Raw genomic sequence first — 19,513 nt, 5'->3', positions numbered from 1 at the left:
TACACAGAAATAAACTCAAAATGGAGTAGAGATCTAAACGTAAGACCAGACACTATAAAACTCTTAGAGGAAAGCATATGAACAATCTTTGACATAAATCACAGCAAGATCTTTTTTGATCCACCTCCTAGAGTAATGGAAATAAAAACAAAAATAAATAAATGGGACCTAATGAAACTTAAAAGCTTTTGCAAAACAAAGGAAACTACAAACAAGACAAAAAGACAACCCTCAGAATGGGAGAAAATATTTGCAAATGAATCAACAGACAAAAGATTAATCTCCAAAATATATAAACAGCACATGCAGCTCAATAGTAAAAAAACAAAAAACATAATCAAAAAATGGGCAGAAGACCTAAATAGACATTTCTCCAAAGACATACAGATGGTCAAGAAGCACATGAAAAGCTGCTCAACATCACTAATTACTAGAGAAATGCAAATCAAAACTACAATGAGGTATCACCTCACACCAGTTAGAATGGGCATCATCAGAGAATCTACAAACAACAAATGCTGGAGAGGGTGTGGAGAAAAGGGAACCCTCTTGCACTGTTGGTAGGAAAGTAAATTGATACAGCCACTATGGAGAACAGTATGGAGGCACCTTAAAAAACTAAAAATAGAATTACCATATGACCCAGCAATCCCACTACTGAGCATATACCCAGAGAAAACCATAATTCAAAATGACACATGCACCCGAATGTTCATTGCAGCACTATTTACAATAGCCAGGTCACGGCAGCAACCTAAATGCCCATCAACAGACGAATGGATAAAGAATGACGTGGTACGTATATTCCATTGTATATATGTAGCACTTATATACAATGGAATATTACTCAGCCATAAAAAGGAACAAAATTGGGTCATTTGTAGAGACGTGGATGGATCTAGAGACTGTCATACAGAGTGAAGTAAGTCAGAAAGAGAAAAACAAATATTGTATATTAACGCATATATGTGGAACCTAGAAAAATGGTACAGATGAACCGGTTTGCAGGGCAGAAATAGAGACACAGATGCAGAGAACAAACGTATGGACACCAAGGGGGGAAAGCGGCGGAGGTGGTGGTGGTGCTGTGATGATTTGGGAGATTGGGATTGACACATATACACTAATATGTATAAAATAGATAACTTATAAGAACCTGCTGTATAAAAAAAATAAATTAAATAAAATTCAAAAATTAAAAAAAAAGTTATTACAGAAGTGTGTCAGGCAGTTACAGATTTTGTGATGTTGGTCAGCTGTTAAAATTCGTAACTTGTGATTTCTTTCCTTGGTTGAAATAAATATATTTTTTATACCTGAAAGAAAAAGAAATCAAGATTTTCTGTGAATTAAAAGTTACAAAATTAGTTTTGTGTTCACATATACTTCGCCTTCCCAGACACAATGTTTATGACCTTCTCTTTTCTTTATTCCACAACCATGATTTTAACCCTTTGCCGCAAATCTTGAGACAGAACGGTTCAGATTCCCAGTGCCCTCCACTATAGAACTGTCTCAAAATCTGGTCCCTAAAGTCACCCCTTTTATATAGCGGCTTAATGCTAAAACCATAGAAAATATAAAAGCTCAATTTTCACTTATTTATTATTCTTTTCATCGAACAAGTGTTTATCATGCATCTATATGTGCTGAGAGCTGAACATACAGTGATGAGTGCATCATCTCAAAAAAGAGCTTCAAAATACGTGCATCAACCATTTCTTTCCCAAACATTCGTACTCTTATTTTAATTTGACTGCAGTGTAAACTAAAATGCATGTGTCTTCCTCTCTCTCTCTCTCTCTCTCTCTCTCTCGTACAGGCACACACACACACACAATAATTTTAAGAATGGTCAGTGTTTTAATCTGAAAATGTTATGATACTATTAACACATACAAACACACACACAATTACATTTCTGCATGTAATTGTCAACATGTGTGTAACATTTGCTCTATGATAGGTATTGTCATAAGCACTTTAACTATGAGCATAATCTAATTCAGATTTATAAAGTTGATGGTTTTGAAGTTTTTTCACTTAAATGTATAGCTTTAATATACACTAGTAGTTTTAAAAGCAGGAATAGCTTAAAATGTTGACAATTGTCCTGGCAGCTGGTTTACTTGCAATTAAGGTGTAAATCTGACAATGCATTCAAAGTGAAATAATTATTTTAGCATGTGATCTCAAAGAAGTAAACAAACATGAATACAGAAAGGGAGAGGATATATTTTTCCTGATAAATCTCTACTTACTTGGTGTTTTAATCTATGAACAGATTTTGACTTAAAGTGCTAAAGTTTAAATATTAATATTTAGTATTTCTAGAATATAATAAAACATTCCTTGTGAAACATACAAGAAAATATATCAGATATATCTATACTTGAAGCTACTCTGTCTTTATTTTAATTATATTCTCAATTTTTAACAAATATTTGGGAGCTTTCAATTCAGACTGTTTTGTTTCAAATTATAGCTCCGCCATGTATTTGTCTCAGAATCATGTGCAAATTAGTCAGATGTGTAAACCTCAGTTACATAATCTGTAAAATAGAGATAATAATATGAAACTGATAGAATTATTATGAAGCTTGAGATAATACAAAGTAATTAGCACAGTGTCTAGCACACAATAATACCTCACTAAGTGATAGCTATCATTTGAGAGCATATTAGAAATAGACCAATATTTCATCCTACAAGTGAAGTACATTCCAGTGAGAAAAGTATGGAAATGTAATTCCCAATACCACATTTCTGAGCCTTATGGAGCTATGAGTCTATATTTTCATAAGACTAACAGCAAATTTGGAAAATTCTTGACCATAAGTTATATTTGGGAGTGGAGGGATATAAAATATCATTAGAATTAGAAAATATTTACTTGAGTTCCCTTCATCACTGGTTCCCTTCAAGATTTTTCTCAACTATGAGATATTATTTACTTACTAATTTTCTTAGAGTATGGAGTCTTGCTATTCACTTCTTGACAGTAATACATTTTTGTTTCTATACTAATAAATATGACCTTTTATATTTAACACAGCTTTCACTATCCGAAATGTTTACATATTTTAAGTTTTTATATCCCCCCAAATATGTGATTAACTCCTATTTTCAGAAAAACATTGCTTTATCAATTATATAGATAGGTGTGATTTTCTTTATTAAACTGTATTTTATTCAAAGCTATAACTGGACTTACTTTTTGTATTAGAGTTTTTCCTGTCATTAAAATAAAATATTTGCTCAAAGATGGAATAGCCTCTGTACTGTTAGTGAAAATAAACTTGGAGGTGTAGGAAAGAAAAATGTTCCTTGGATCTCTTAGAGTCTCTGGCTGGGTCTGAAAATTAAACTGACAAAGACAAATTAACAAAAGAAATGCATAACGTTTTATAATATAAGTTTCATGTGACATGGGAGCCTTCATAAGGTAATGAAACCCCAAGAAACAGTTAAATCTGAGTATTTTTATGCTAGATCTAATGAAGAGTGGACAGTCATGGAGAAATATTGTAAGTCAAGGAGTGTGAGGTAAACTGGGGAAACTCAGCAAGGCCTGTTTCTTAGGATTCTTCACACCTTGCTTCGTCTTGGGAAGTAAGGGTGCTCCTTCTCTTCAGTTACAGGGAAGGCACCTCTTACCTGAGAGTTTTCCGACTTTTTTCAATGGAGAAAGGTCAGGGGAAGGTCAGCGTGACCTTCCTGCCTCTGCTGTGTTTTCAAGCTCCTTCAGCTTAAAATATTCAGTATGCCAGTAAAATATTTGGGCTACTGTGTCCTGAACCTTGTCAGAGGAGTGTGAACCGTTCACAGTCAATTATTAATTATTGAAAACGAAGTTTCAGAAAAAGTGGCAATGTTAATAGTAAATGTATCATGACAAATTTTTATTGTGATTAGGGGTACCTTAAGCTAACAATTATAGCCCTGTTATTAAAACAATTAATATCAGATGCAAAGTTAATTTTAAATGAGTTTTAAAGAAAAGTTAAAGTAAGATGTTAATAGATGTTTAAGATGAAAGTATTTTGTAATAAGAATGATAAGCAATCAAACTTGTCAGTTGGAATTTACAAGTTGATTTATTGTAATCCTGCGAAGAACTCATCAAAATTATTTAATACACCATGGAAAATAACTGATAAATAACAAAATTATTTAATACACCATTCCTTTGAGAACAATTATACCCAGAAAGCAGAAGAAGAGCACATTTTAAGAAAAAGATATTGGGCAAGTAAGGAATATCATGAAGACCATCTCTATTTTGTTAAAAATAAAATACCGTCAGAATTGGGACTCCTTGGTGATATATGATGGAATTGTAATTGAACTAAATCTAGAGTACATCCAGAATTGTTCACTGTGAATGAATTACAGTTCAATATGAATGAACTATACTGGAGCATTGCTGTGAGCATGTACACATGTCATATCAATGAAAGGTACCATATGATAAATAATCAGGGTTATCTGTTCACTGAGGATTCGTTCTAAGCCGTTCTCTCTAAGGGTGAGTTGGAGAGAGTTTTGTGTGTAAAAAAAAACATTCATTAATTCTATGTTATGTGAATAACATTATTTTTATGTTATGAAATAACCACTAATCCTTGATAGTATGATTGATATTTCACAGAGATCATATTGACAGCCATAATCATTTTTCTAGAAAAAAAAATCTGAAAAAATTGTCTTGCTCTCTTGCTTTTGACTTTGAAACAGAGTAGAAGGAATATTGTGTTATAACTGACAAGGTGAATTAACACTGAGTTTCCCCTTTGGTAAAATCATTTATCTATTCACTTTCAGTAAGTAGGTGTAATGATATACTAGGAAAATGTACATATAATACATGGTTGTAATTAAGTATTTTATTTACTGACAAATTTATTTTCAAAGATTTACTTTCAAATATATGTAGAACAAATAGCATCTATTTCTATACCTATAGACTTATTTATAAATTAATTATTATGTATGGTAGGTGGACTCCATGGGACCATGGGATATTTTTTATATGACATACGTTTGATTCATTTTTATAAGACACATGGTGATAAGCCAAAAAGAAAAGAAATGCAAACATTTGAACGACCTGCAGGGGAAACAGTCAAATTACCTCACCTTCCCTTTATAGTTAGAAGACTGTGGATATAAAATTGTCAGGTATATATAGAAGTAAGTACAGGAAGATTTTTTTAATGCAATGGGGTCAATTAATTGGAACTGAATACTTATTGAACATTTATTGATCTTGTACTAGAAACATATGATATGAAAAATGACACAGTTATATTCCTTAAAACACATAGTTATGTAAGGCAAACAGCAAAGTGAATAGGCAATTACAATGGAAAGGGATAAATGTTATGGCAGAGAAAGTCCTATAGAAGCTTTAAGAAAATACTAACAATACAACCTTTGCAAAATTGGAAAAAGAAAAGAACTTTAAATTAATACACACACACACACACACACACACACACACACACACAAACACCTATAGTTTGAGACTATGTTTCAAGATAAAAATTATAGCAGAACAGGAATCAGGAAACATTTGTATCATCATGATTTTGCTGTATTTGACAAATTCCTTTATTACTCCAGTTGTCCTCAGGTTTTAGAAGTTATTAGATTAGGAACAAACCATTTAAATATAAGTTTTTAAGTAAAGTGAAAAAGAAAAAGTTGATGTGAATGAAAGTTTTTCCCATGATATAATACTCATTTTTACTGCACCAAAGCTGCTCTGCCATTAATATCGTCTTCTGTACTTATTAGCCAAAAGTAATGTTTTCAACTCTCATACCTAATGATAAATTTTAAAAGCTTACATTTGTTGAACACTTTTTTGTGTGCAAGGCAATTTTCTGAAGTCATTACATGTAAGAACTGACCAAACACTCACAAAATGCTTTGAGGTTGGATCTGCTATCATTCCCATTTTACAAGTAAGGAAACTGAGTACAAAGAGAAAAACTTCCCAAAGGTTCTGTGACAATTAATGGGAAAAACAAGATTCACGCTAAGTTTAGGAACAAGTTGTCCTAAACTACAAGCTAATAAGTACACTAAGATATTATATTTTAAATTTTTCACTAGGGCTCTTAGACCAGACAACACATATTCACACTGGTTCGATTAAATCCATGTTCCAAGCACAGGACCTTACTTATAGGTAGCCAGTATTACATTGTAGAATAAAATTATTTTAACTAGGGACCATTATAATGATTCTTCCAAAGAGATGTTGCAGGATTTTCAGGCTATAATATGATTATACAGATGAACAAGCAAAAAAGAAGAAAATAACTTTCATATAACCACACTAGTATTAGTGTGGTAGATGCAGTTATTAAAAGTATAATGAAATATGTGAACAAGTTTTAAAAACAGATTATTATCCTTTAAAAAATATCTAAAGCCATTATTCTTATTGGAGAAATAAAAAGTGTATTATTCAGCAAAGGAAACCATCAACAAAATGAAAAGACAACCTACAGAATGGGAGAAAATATTTGCAAATGATGTGACTGACAAGAGCTTAATATCCAAAATATACAAACAGGTCATACAACTCAGTATCAAAAAAACCAAACAATCCAATCAAAAAATGGGCAAAAGATTTGAACAGACATTTTTCCAAGAAAGGCATACAGATGGCTAATAGGCACATGAAAAGATGCTCAACATCACTAATTACTAGAGAAATGCAAATCAAAACCAGAATGAGGTATCACCTCACACCTGTCAGAATGGCTGTCATCAAAAGGTCTACAAAAATAACAAATGTTGGATAAGATGTGGAGAAAAGGGAACCCTCGAATGTAAATTAATGCAGCCACTGTGGAAAACAGTATGGAGGTTCCTCAAAAAACTAAAAATAAAACTACCATGTGATCCAGCAATCCCACTCCTGGGTATACATCTGGAAAAAAGAAAACACTAATTCAAAAAGATACATGCACCCCAATGTTTATAGCAGCACTATCTACAATAGCCGAGATATGGAAGCAACACAAATACCCATCAACAGACAATTGTCTTAAGAAGATGTGGTATATATATACAATAGAATATTATGCAGTCATAAAAATAATGAGATTCTGCCATTTGCAACAATGTGGATGTACCTAGAGAGTATTATGTGTAGTGAAATAAGTCAGAGAAAGGCAAATACTGTACAATCTCACTTATCTAGAATCTAAAAAATAATACAAATGAATATATAAAGGACAGAAACAGAGTCACAGACATAGAAAACAAACTTGTGGTTACCAAGGGGAGAGGGGGGGGAGGAGACAAATTAGGGGTATGGGATTAACAGATGCAAACTACTATACATAAAATAGAAAAGCAACAAGAATTTACTGTATAACATGGAATTATGTCCAATATCTTGTAATAACCTATAATGGAATATAATCCTCAAAAATACTGAATCACTGTGCTGTACACCTGAAACTAACACAATATTGTTAATCAACTATACTTCAATAAAAATTAATTTATCTAATTAAAAATGTGTATTATTATTCAATGCCTCTATAAAAAGTCCAAAGAAAACACCTGTAATTTCACATATGATATTTCATTAAGAAAAAAGGATGTTATCTTACCACTTAAAATTACATACAACCTGGTTTCAGTACTGCTTCTGTTGTTAAAAAGCTGTGAGACCTGGGACATCATTTAACTTCTCTGAGACTTTGTGTGCTGATCTGTAATGGGGGCCTAGGAATCACAAATTGATCTCTGAGGTTCCCTCAGGCTATGATAAGCTATGATTATATGAAATTAGCAGAGTTTAGATAGAATGAAATCAATAGAGATAAACATGACAATTAGTGCATTCTAATTCAATATTGAAGGAAAAGAAAAAAGGTGGAGTACTGATACTACTACCTGACTTCAACACTTACCATAAAGCTACAGTAATCAAGACAGAGTGGTACCCATGAAAGAATAGACACTTGACAAAGGATCAAAGACAATACAATGGAGCAAATATAGTCTTCAATGAAAGGTCCTGGGACAATGGACATCTACATACAAAATAATGAATCTAGACACAGAACTTAAACCCTTCACAAAAATTAACTCAATATGGACCACAGACCTAAGTGTAAAATGCAAATCTATAAAATATATTCCTATAAGATAACATTGAAGAAAACTTAGATAACATTGGGTATAACCTTGACTTGTTTTTCCTTTCCATTTTTTAAAAAATTTTATTTGAGTGTAGTTGATTTACAATGTTGCATTAATTTCAGGTGTACAACAAAGTGATTCAGTTATACATATACATATATTTGTTCTTCTTCAGACTCTTTACCCATATAGGTTATTACAGAACATTGAGTAGAATTCGCTGTGCTATACGGTAGGTTTTTGTTTGTTAGCTATTTTATATATAGTAGTGTGTGTATGTTAATCCCAAGCTTCTAATTTATCCCTCTGCCGCCATGTTTCCCCATGTAACCATAGGTTTGTTTTCGAAATCTCTGAGTCTGTTTCTGTTTTTGTAAATAAGTTCATTTGTATCATTTTTTAAAAATTAGATTCCATATATGAGTGATATCATATGATATTTGTCTTTCTCTGACTTAATGTCATTTAGTATGATAATCTCTAGGCCCATCCATGTTGCTGCAAATAGGTCTTAACTTTTTATATACAACACGAAGGCATGATCTATAGAAGAAATCATTGATAAGCTGAGCATCATTAAAATTAAAAAACAACACACAACTTCTGCTGTGTGAAAGATAGTGTCAAGAGAATGACAGAAAACCCACCGACTAGGAGAAAATATTTTCAAAAGACACATCTGATAAAGTACTGTTATTCAAAATTTACAGAGAACTCTTAAAACTAAAAAATAAGGGAACAAACACTCCAATTAAAAAAAAATGGGCCAAAGACCTTAACTGACACTTCACCGAAGAAAATATACAGATGCCAAATAAGCATATGAAAAGTTGCTCCACATCACATGTCATCAGGGAAATGCAAATAAAAACAATGAGATACCACTGCACACCTATTAGAATAGCCAAAATTCAGAACACTGACAACCCCAAATGCTGGTAAGAATGTAGAACAACAGAAACTCTCATTCATTGCTGGTGGGAATGCAAAATAGTACAGACACTTTGCAAGACATTTTGGTGGTTTCTTACAAAACTAAACATACTCTTACCATACAATCATCAATCATGTTTCTTGGTATTATTGAAAAGAGTTGAAAATTTATATCCACACAGAGCCTGAACACAGATGTTTATAGCAACTCTACTCATAATTGTCAAAACTTGAAAGAAACCAAGATTCCTCAGTGAGTGAATGAAGAAATAAACTGCAGGACATCCAGACAATGGAATATTATTCAGTGCTGAAAACAAATGAGCCAGCAGACCATGCAAAGACATAGAGTAACCTTAAATGCATATTATTAAGTGAAAGAAGCCAATCTGAAAAGGCTACACACTGTGTGCTTCCAACTATATGGATTCTAAAAAAGACATAATTATTGTGTATTTAGCAAGACTTCTACACTAAAACCTATGATCATCTCAATAGATGCAGAAAAAGCTTTTGACAAAATCCAACACCGATTTATTATAAAAACTCCCCAGAAAGTGGGCACAGAGGAAATCTACCTCAACATAGTACAGGCCATATATGACAAACCTACAGCAAACATCATTCTCAATGGTGAAAAACTGAAAGCATTTCCTCTAAGATCAAGAACAAGAAAAGGATGTCCACTCTCACCACTATTATTCAGCATAGTTTTGGAAGTCCTAGCCACAGCAATCAGAGAAGAAAAAGAAATAAAAGGAATACAAATTGGAAAAGAAGTAAAACTGTCACTGTTTGCAGATGACATGATATTATACATAGAAAATTCTAAAGATGCCACCGGAAAACCACTAGAGCTTATCAATGAATTTGGTAAAGTTGCAGGATACAAAACTAATGCACAGAAATCTCTTGCATTCCTATACACCAACAACGAAAGATGAGAAAGAGAAATTAAGGAAACGATCCCATTCACCATTGCAACAAAAAGAATAAAATACCTAGGAATAAACGCACCTGAGGTAAAAGACCTGTACTCAGAAAACTATAAGACACTGCTGAAAGAAGTCAAAGATGACAAACAGTTGGAGAGATATATCATGTTCTTGGATTGGAAGAATCAATGTTATGAAAATGACTGTACTACCCAAAACAATCTACAGATTCAATGCAATCCCTATCAAATTACCAGTGACATTTTTCACAGAATTAGAACAAAATAATTTACAATGTGTATGGAAACACAAAGGATCCCGAATAGCTAAAGCAATCTTGAGAAATAAAAACAGAGCTGGAGGAATAAGGCTCCCTGACCTCAGACTATACTACAGAGTTACAGTAATAAAGACTAAAAATAGAACTACCATATGACCCAGCAATCCCACTACCAGGCATATACCCTGAGAAAACCATAATTCAAAAAGACACATGCACCCCAATGTTCATTGCAACACTATTTACAATAATCAGGACATGGAAGTGACCTAAATGTCCATTGACAGATGAATGGATAAAGAAGATGTGGTACATACATATACAATGGAATATTACTCAGCCATAAAAAGGAATGAAATTGTGTCATTTGTAGAGATGTGGATGGACCTAGAGTCTGTCATACAGAGTAAAGTAAGTCAGAAAGAGAAAAAACAAATATCATACATTAACGCATATATGTGGAATCTAGAAAAATGGTACAGATGAACCTATTTGCAAGGCAAGAATAGAGACACAGACGTAGAGAACAGACATGTGGACATGGGGATGGGGAGGAGAGGGTGGGACAAACTGGGAGATTGGGATTGACATAAATACACTACCATGTGTAAAACAGATAGCTAGTGGGAACCTGCTGTATAGCGCAGGGAGCTCAGCTCGGTGCTCTGGGGTGACCTAGATGGGTGGGATGGGGGTGGCTGGGAGGGAAGACCAAGAGGGAGGGGATATATGTATACATATAGCTGATTCACTTCATTGTACAGCAGAAACTAACCAACATTGTAAAGCAAATATACCCCAATAAAAAAAAATATAGTCAAAGGACACAGGGCTGGGGAGTCTGTCCCTGGGAAGGCCCACAAAGTCCTGCTCTGTTTCAAAATGTGGAAACTGTACTCCTATATTGCCCATTTTCTCCTCCACTTTTAATGCTATTACTTGTACACATGTCTATATTTGAAATAAATCCATTGTTATAATTATTACTTTATATTATCTTATGTATTTTAAAGAAGCTGAGAGAAGAAAGGAAAGCATATATAAAATTTGTTTTAAAATAACATTTTTATTTACCATTTTTTGCTCTGTTCATTTCTTGTGGATTTTTTGGCTAATGGGTGTCATTTGTTTATACCAATACAGCTTTTTCCCCACCCACCTGTTCTGTGTTATTTTGTTATTGTCAAATATATTACATTTCTATACGTTATGGGTCCAGCAGTACAATTACATAATAATTGTTTTAGACAACTGCTTTTTAAATTAGTCATGAGAAGAAAGGAGAAGCAATGTGCAATTATAGTCTTTTGTAGTTACCTATATAATTATCTTTAACGGAACTCATTATTTTGAATTTCATTCTGATGTCACTTGCTTTCACCTTGAAGAACTTCCTTTAGAATTTCTTGTTACATGTGTCTTTAAGCAATGAATTCTCTCTACTTTCATTTACCTGGAAATGTCTTTAACATAATTTTGGTAAATTAGTTATAATTAGTATAAGATAGATAACAGAATCTTGATTGACAGTTTTTTGTTTTATTTTTTACTTTCATCACTTTGAATATTTTGTCCCACTACTTCCTGGAATCTCTTGTTTCTGATAATAAGTCAGCTCATTTCTTACTGGGACCCCCATATACATAATGACTTGTTTTTCTTTTGCTGCTTTCAAGATTTTCTCTTTGCCTTTGACTTTTTAATACATTAACAATAGTGTGTCTGAGGGTATATCTTTTTGCTTTCATCTTGTTTGGAGTTTGTTGAGCTTCTTAAGTGAGCAGATTAATCTTTTCATCAATCTGGAAAGATTTCAGTCATTATTTCCTCAAATATATTTTTTTTCTTTTTATCTTTCTTTTTCTCTCTCTTCTCCAGCCCAGTTACACATAGCTTCTCTGGTTAATGGTGTCCAACGTTTCCTTCAAGCATTATTAATTTTTCTTCAGTCTTTCTTCTATGGGTTCTTCAAATTACATAATCTTTATTGATCATTCTTCAGTTGTGCTTATTCTTTTTTCTTCCAGTTCAAAACTCTTGTTGAACTCTTCTTGTGAATGTCTTATTTTGGTTACCTTATTTTTCAACCACAGAATTTTCATTTTGTTATTTGTAATAATGTCCGTGCCTTTGTTGATGCTCTATCTGATGATACATTGTATTCATATGTTTCTTTATTTTTAAAGTATAGTTTTCTTTAGTTTTCAAACATATTTGTGAGACCTGCTTTAAAATTGTTGTATTCTGATTCCACCCTCTGGTCCCCTTCATAGGCAATTTCTATTGCCACTTTTTTCCCCCCTGTATTTGTGTCATGCTTTTATTTTGTTGTTTATTTGCATGAATTGTAGGTTTTAGGTGGAAAAAAAGTGGACATTTTAGAATGTAGTGTAGTGTCTCTGGATATTGACTCTCCCTTTCCAGAGGTTGATTTGTTGTTGTTTGCTTAGTCATTTTGTGTTGAGTGATTTTGCTGAACTAAATTTGTGAAATCACTTTTCCCTGCATTTTGAAGCTACTGATGTCCCTGTTCAGGTAATATTTCCCTTTTATCTTTTAGGCAGGCTACCTATGGGTCATCCCTGAATTGGTGTTAGCTGCATTTTACAAAAGTTTTATTTAAGCTTTCTTGGCCATTTCGACTTTACCATTTGCTGTTAGATGTGTGGCTTATTTTGTCCTCAGTTTCAAAGACCGTTAGCTTGGAGGTACCCTCGCAGATCATTCCTAAGAGGGTTTAGCCTTGGGTATGCATTCAGTCTTCCAAACTGCCAGGAATGAGAGTGATTTTGTTTTTAATTCTGAATTTTTGAATTCAGCTATAGGAGCAGTTTATAATTCAGTCAGTGTTTAGCCAGAGGTTTTCTTTAAACCCCTTGTGTCAGTGGCTCTTCCACTATGTGTTGTTAAGTCTATTTGTGACTTGAAGATGCTTTCAAGTCTGCACAACATCCTGCTCTCTTCCTGAGAGAGTTCAACCAAGTGCATGTACACAAGCTTTCCATTTTCCAGGGTTGACTGTGATCCCTGAAGGCCAGTTCTTAATTTTCTCTTCCCTTCATTCTCTATTAAACTTCTGGCTGTTCTACCACTTTGCTTGTGTCATAGACCTACCAGCTTCTTCTTATTTTCTCTCCAAGATCTTTATTTTTTTTTGACAGCACCCTTAGGCATGGAAGTCTCTATTCTCGGATGCAAATAAAGTCAGCCCCTTCAGACAGATTTTTTTCTGGAATGACACTGTCTCTCTATGAGTTGACATTGGGTAGTTGTGGCAACCACTTTCTCAGCTTGCTTCCTCTCTCCCCAGCATGGAACTTCTGCCCTAAGAACGAGTGAGTGGGGTCCCAGTATTCTTGGTTTGACATGCCTGGGTAAGAATTTCCACCATATAAGTGGGGACTGGGTGGGGGAATGGAGACCTGGTTGTATCAGATATACACCTGCATGGATTAGAGCCTCCGCAAAATGGTGCTGGGGCAGTAAGTGAGAAACTCAAGCAGGCTGCCCCTTCCAGGATGAAACCACAACCCCAGAATGAAAACTGGGAGGAGCCCATCCTCTTGGTATTACCTGCCTGCAGTAGGGTGTTCTGTGTAGAGCTTCTGTAACTTGTTGCTAGAGAGTCGTGGTAAGGGATGAGATCACGGTTCAAAGGCACAGACTCTTGCCATTCTTTGAAGGGATTTATTATATGACCTTGAATGAATGTTCCTTTATTTACAATATTTCTTTAGAACAATTTCAGACTACTTTCGAATTTTCATAGTTAGATCAAATAAAATTTATTTTAAAAATATATAGTACTTTTTAGTTTAAATTTTATTTCTCACAAATCTGATTTCTTTTAACTTTCACAACCTGCTAAGATTCTGTTATTGTATTTTAAGAGGGAGAAACTGAGGATCAAAGAGGCTGAACATTTTGAAATGATTGGACAGAATTAAGAGTCAGAGGTAAAAGCAGCATTATGCACAACGGCCAAGATATGGAAACAACCTAAGTGTCCATCAATGGATGAATGGACGAAAAAGATGTGGTATATATATATATATATACCACATCTTTTTCATCTTGCATTTGCAACAACATGGATGGACCCTGAGGGCATTATGCTAAGTGAAATAAGGCAGACAGAGAAAGACAAATACTGCACAGTATCACTTATATGTGGAAGTGGAATCTAAAAAACAAAAAAAAGAAAAGTGCTTGCTGGGGCCTGGGGTTTCCAGAGAAATAGGGAGGGGGTAGTGAAAGGGTACAAACTTTCAGCTATAAGATATATAAGGTCTGTATGACATAGTGACTATAGTTGATAACACTGTATTGTATAATTGAAATTTGCTAAGAGAGTAGAACTTAAATGTGCACACCAAGAAAGAAAAAAAGATAAATATGTGGGGTGGTGGATATGTAATTGACAGATGAGGGAAATCCTTTCACAACGTATATATACATAAAATTACCATGATGTTCACTTTAAATATCTTACAATTTTATTTGTCAGGTATACCTCAATAAAGCTGAAATTAAAAAAAAAAAAAAAGAGAGAGGTAAATTTGAAACCAGGTTTTATGCCTTTTCCTTGCACTCTACAGCTAGGCCACGTTCTTATATTTTGTCCTGAATTATCTGCTTCACACCTCTATCAATAATCTTGAATTCTAGTCTTTTAAAATATTTCTGCCTTCACCCAACTCTCCTGAGTAGGAACTAGTGTGTAAATTGAAATGTCTCTTCCAAAGAAAGCCTGTAACAACTAAATTGTTTAGAAATTGGAGAAATGTCTACTCTCTTGTCTACAAGATCGTATTCCATTTATCAATTGCAATTGTTTAGATCAAAGTTGAGGGACACATGAAATTCACTGTGAAGTCTGCAAACTGCACAGCATGTGGCATTTATTTCTTCAGTTTGTTTCAGCACAAAACCTTGAAATTTGCCCTTGTGTTCTGAACAGATTTCTAACTGGCACTATTGTTTTCAATGTGTGTTTAATGTCAAAAAATAAACAGAGACAATTTCCTTGAATAAATATTCTGATTGTTTGGAAAACATCAAAAACATTAACAATTCTTGTAATGAGTAGACAAATGTGCATTGTTCTTTTAAACACAAACATTTTGACATAGAACTATGCCAGATCTCTATTAGGAATACTGTGCCTATATTTTCTCTATGTCAGTATTGTGCATATGAAGTCTTTATTATTGTACATGAATTATTTTATATCTAACTGAAAGTCCAAAAAATAGCCAATTATATCAAAGGATCAGAATAGAAAATATTTTTCCATTTCCTGGGAATTTTATTTTCCCCAGACCTCATCTTTGCAGAGTCTACAAAGTCTTCTTCCCCAGATTCAATTTGTTTTCAGACATAAACTCCAAAATGATAATTGGAGAATTATTGACCTAACTGGAACTCTAAAGTGCATATAATTTATTTTTCTGTTGTGGTAAAATTAGTCCTGATCCACAGCAGGCGTCCGTCAAAAAAATGAAGGAGAACGAGTGGCATGATCTGACTTTCTTGGATGTTTTTTTCCATTTAATGATCAGGAGCTCATTCTGGTTGCATGCTTCGTATAGTTCTAGAATAAAGCACATGCATCTCCTTAACTCTTTGTACTTTCAAATGCCATTTTATCCTCAAACGTCTTGACCATATCCACAAAAGTAAACTCTGTAAACTTAACGGTATTATTGAAAGTTGAGTGATCCAAAGAGCCCATGAACAGGCTGACATTATATCCAAAAATAACCCTGTTATTTATGGAAAAGTTTTGGGGGGCTCTTTAACCTGACAACTAACTTAATAAAATATTTTACCACTGTAGCAGAATGTTAAATTGTCGAAACAAAAATGGTCAAAAACACGCCATGAATATATTGTCATAAATTTATTCTGACAGAAAATTGTCATCTTTGACACATTAGATTTTGGAGAAAATTTACACATAATCCATAAATCTGTGTATCTGACTAGTAGTATAAAAAGTCCTGTCAAAAATTAAAGGTAGTAAATAGATATATTAATAATTACAAATAATAGTTAATAATAAATACTTGTAAATTAAACGTTATTATTTAAAGGTGAAAGCAAATTAGCAACCACTCACAGGCCTATTAATACAAGTGAGGTGGGGTGTGTGTGTGTGTGTTTGAAACTACTGAATAGTATATGATAATCAATTTATATCATAATGTATTATATGAATTCTAATTTTAACCTCCATAACTTTTTGCAAATTTATTTTCTAAATGAAAATTTCTCAGATGATCAAAATGTCATTATATTCCTTAAGGTAAATGTCATTAATCTTTACTAACTTATATTTTAAACTAATTTATAATCCATGTTATTACATACTCTTTACAAACTTTATAAACTATTATATGGTTAAATATTGTTTTTTACTTTGAAGATAAAATAAACAGAATTCTATTTTACAAAGAAGAAATGAAGCAAATTATCTTTGTGTAGGCATCAGTCCTTCAAACACTTGTGGAAACTAAAAAATAATAGATTTTCACAAAAGTACATTTTTAAGTTATATAATACTACTTATATATTACACTGATTGCATATGGAAGTCAACAGTAATCTTAAATATTTTAAATATAATTATTACACTTAAATAGAACATGACTATGTTAAATGACATGTCTAAAAGATTGCATATTTGGGAATTAAACTGAGTTTTGAAGCAAAACCTTCTTTCAAAACATTAACATTTGTGTTTATCTAAACCAAAAGAGAGTAATAAATGTTCATTAAGAAAGTAAAATGCCTAGAATACATAAAGTGAAAAGTAACAGATTCCCTAATTTTAACCTTCCCTATACTTATCTTTGTTTATGACATTTACTGCCTTAAGTTAAACATAGATATTTGTAAGAAAAGTTATGTCCTGTATACCTAAGTGTCTCTGAGGTGTTTGTGTATATTTGTGTGTGTGTGAATGTGTATATATGAATGTATACACATATGTGTTAGGGACAGAGTTATGTAAGATGATTACTCCATATGAGAATATGAAGCTCAGTCTTTTTGTTTTCACTAGCTATGTAATATTTTATTGTTTGAAGTCCCATGAAGTAAAATAACTTATTTTATCTTCAAAAACTATATAGTGTTAACTAATAATATATGATTTAAAAATAAATCACAAAGAGAAAGAATATGCAAGGGACAGTACGGGAAAGCAAATGTGCTAAAGTGTTTTTACTATATTTCAAGTGGCTATTAGATGAATTACAGCAAACTCTCTTTTGAATTCACTCTTATGCTGAAAATAATTTAGAGAACATCATTCAGGGATTAAAAAACCAATACATAAACAACTGAAACTGAGCAGGGAGCTCTCAGGTTATATAAACTCATCATTGATGGGGTTTGGGGAGCAAATGCTAATGCTGTTGTGTAATGCAGGTCTTTGAGCCTGTGTAATACTCCAAACTGTTGGAAATAAACCTGAGAGGCCCTCATTAACTCACGATTCGATAAGGGACAAAACTCAACTTCTCAACCGTGGTAACTTTATTTCTCCCTCACTTAATAGTCCAGAGGTGAATGTTCCAATGTTGGCAGAGTTTCTCTGCTCCGTAAAATTATCCAGGAACATGATGTGTCAGATTAGCGTTAAACTCAGCTGTAAGGCTGTGATTTCCTTCACTACGGTCTATAATCTAACACGATGAGAGCCACTTTTTTTTTCTATGTGACTGGTAAAGGTTATAAATAGGTTATCAGTGGAAGTATACCTTTATACAAATCGAGTGCATTTAAATTGACAACATGTATCAATATTTGATATTGCAGAGAGTGCCTTGATAAAGTGATTCCACTTAAAAAATTTCACCTAGAGGAAAATCATACAGATGTATTCATCTGTGAACAATAATGTGGTATAGCAGTGGTTATAATAATAAATATATATTTAAATTTTTAGCTGTTGGTAATGATTTAAAACAGCTTTATTTTTTACACTATTGCCAGTAAACTTGAAAGAATGCAGAAGGAGAGATTTCTGAAAAGTAATTGTAAGAAACAGACAATTTAGAATGTTTAAAAAATTCTAATGGAAATAAATGTTATTTTTATATCATTTTTTTCAGATGTTAAAAAGACAAAACCCAAAAGTATTTTAAAATGCATAATATTTCATAGCATGCCTGTATATATATTATTTATGTGTCTATATATATGTATATTTATAACAATCATATTTACTAGAAATCTGAGCAAATGAGAAGAATAACGAGTAGTGTTAGAGAAAGGGCATGACTTATAGAAACACTTATCTCAATTTGAATCCCACCTCTGACCTCTACCATCTGTGTGATTTTCAGCATGTAATTGATTTCCCTAATTTTTAATTCAATCACAAGAAAAATCAGCTTAGTGAAGACTACACTTGTGTAACCATGGGTATTAAATAAGGCAATAGTTCTGAAGTACTCAAGACAATGTTAAAAATTAAGTGTGCAATGATGGTAACTTTATTGTCTGTTTTCTATTGTTGTTATTATAATTATTATTGTCATATATTTATTAAAGGGATATTTGAAGTCTTTTAACCCAATGATTGTGCACACGTCCCTTTTACTGAGATTAACCAGGCTCTGCTAGAACAATTTTAGAAACAGAAACACTAGGTTTTAAAAAGTTGCCTTATCTATAAATGTTATAATTTTATATAATTGTTGCTATGCTAAATATATACATCGGTATATATATTAAAAAACTATGTTTTTAACATTTATTCAAAATTCTTATGTTTGCCTAACAATTTATGAGCAGTAATTCATACATTTAAACTATTTTATTATTTAGAATAAATTCAAAGATAATTATAATACAATATAATACAATGTAATCAGTTTGATGGGAAAGTGTACAGTTATGGATTTCCTTTGGAAACCGATTAAATAAGATACACATATTGGAAATAGGAGGCTTATATGTTACAGAATAAGGCTGATATTTTGTGCCATTCTTGAGAAATAATGTTTAATAATTGAGAAAATGGCAGGGCTGCGCCACACCATATTTCCATTAAATAACCTATTTTTAAAATGAGATTTTTGCTTATTAACATGTTAAATCTCAATTTTGGGGGTGAGGGATTAATAAGCTTTGGCAGTAGCTACCCAACTATCTTTAAGAAAAGCATCCATATAGAGGAAGC

This window comes from Eubalaena glacialis, chromosome 6 (assembly GCF_028564815.1).
Source record: "Eubalaena glacialis isolate mEubGla1 chromosome 6, mEubGla1.1.hap2.+ XY, whole genome shotgun sequence".
NCBI lineage: Eukaryota > Metazoa > Chordata > Mammalia > Artiodactyla > Balaenidae > Eubalaena > Eubalaena glacialis.
Note: the sequence above shows the minus strand (reverse complement) of the source record.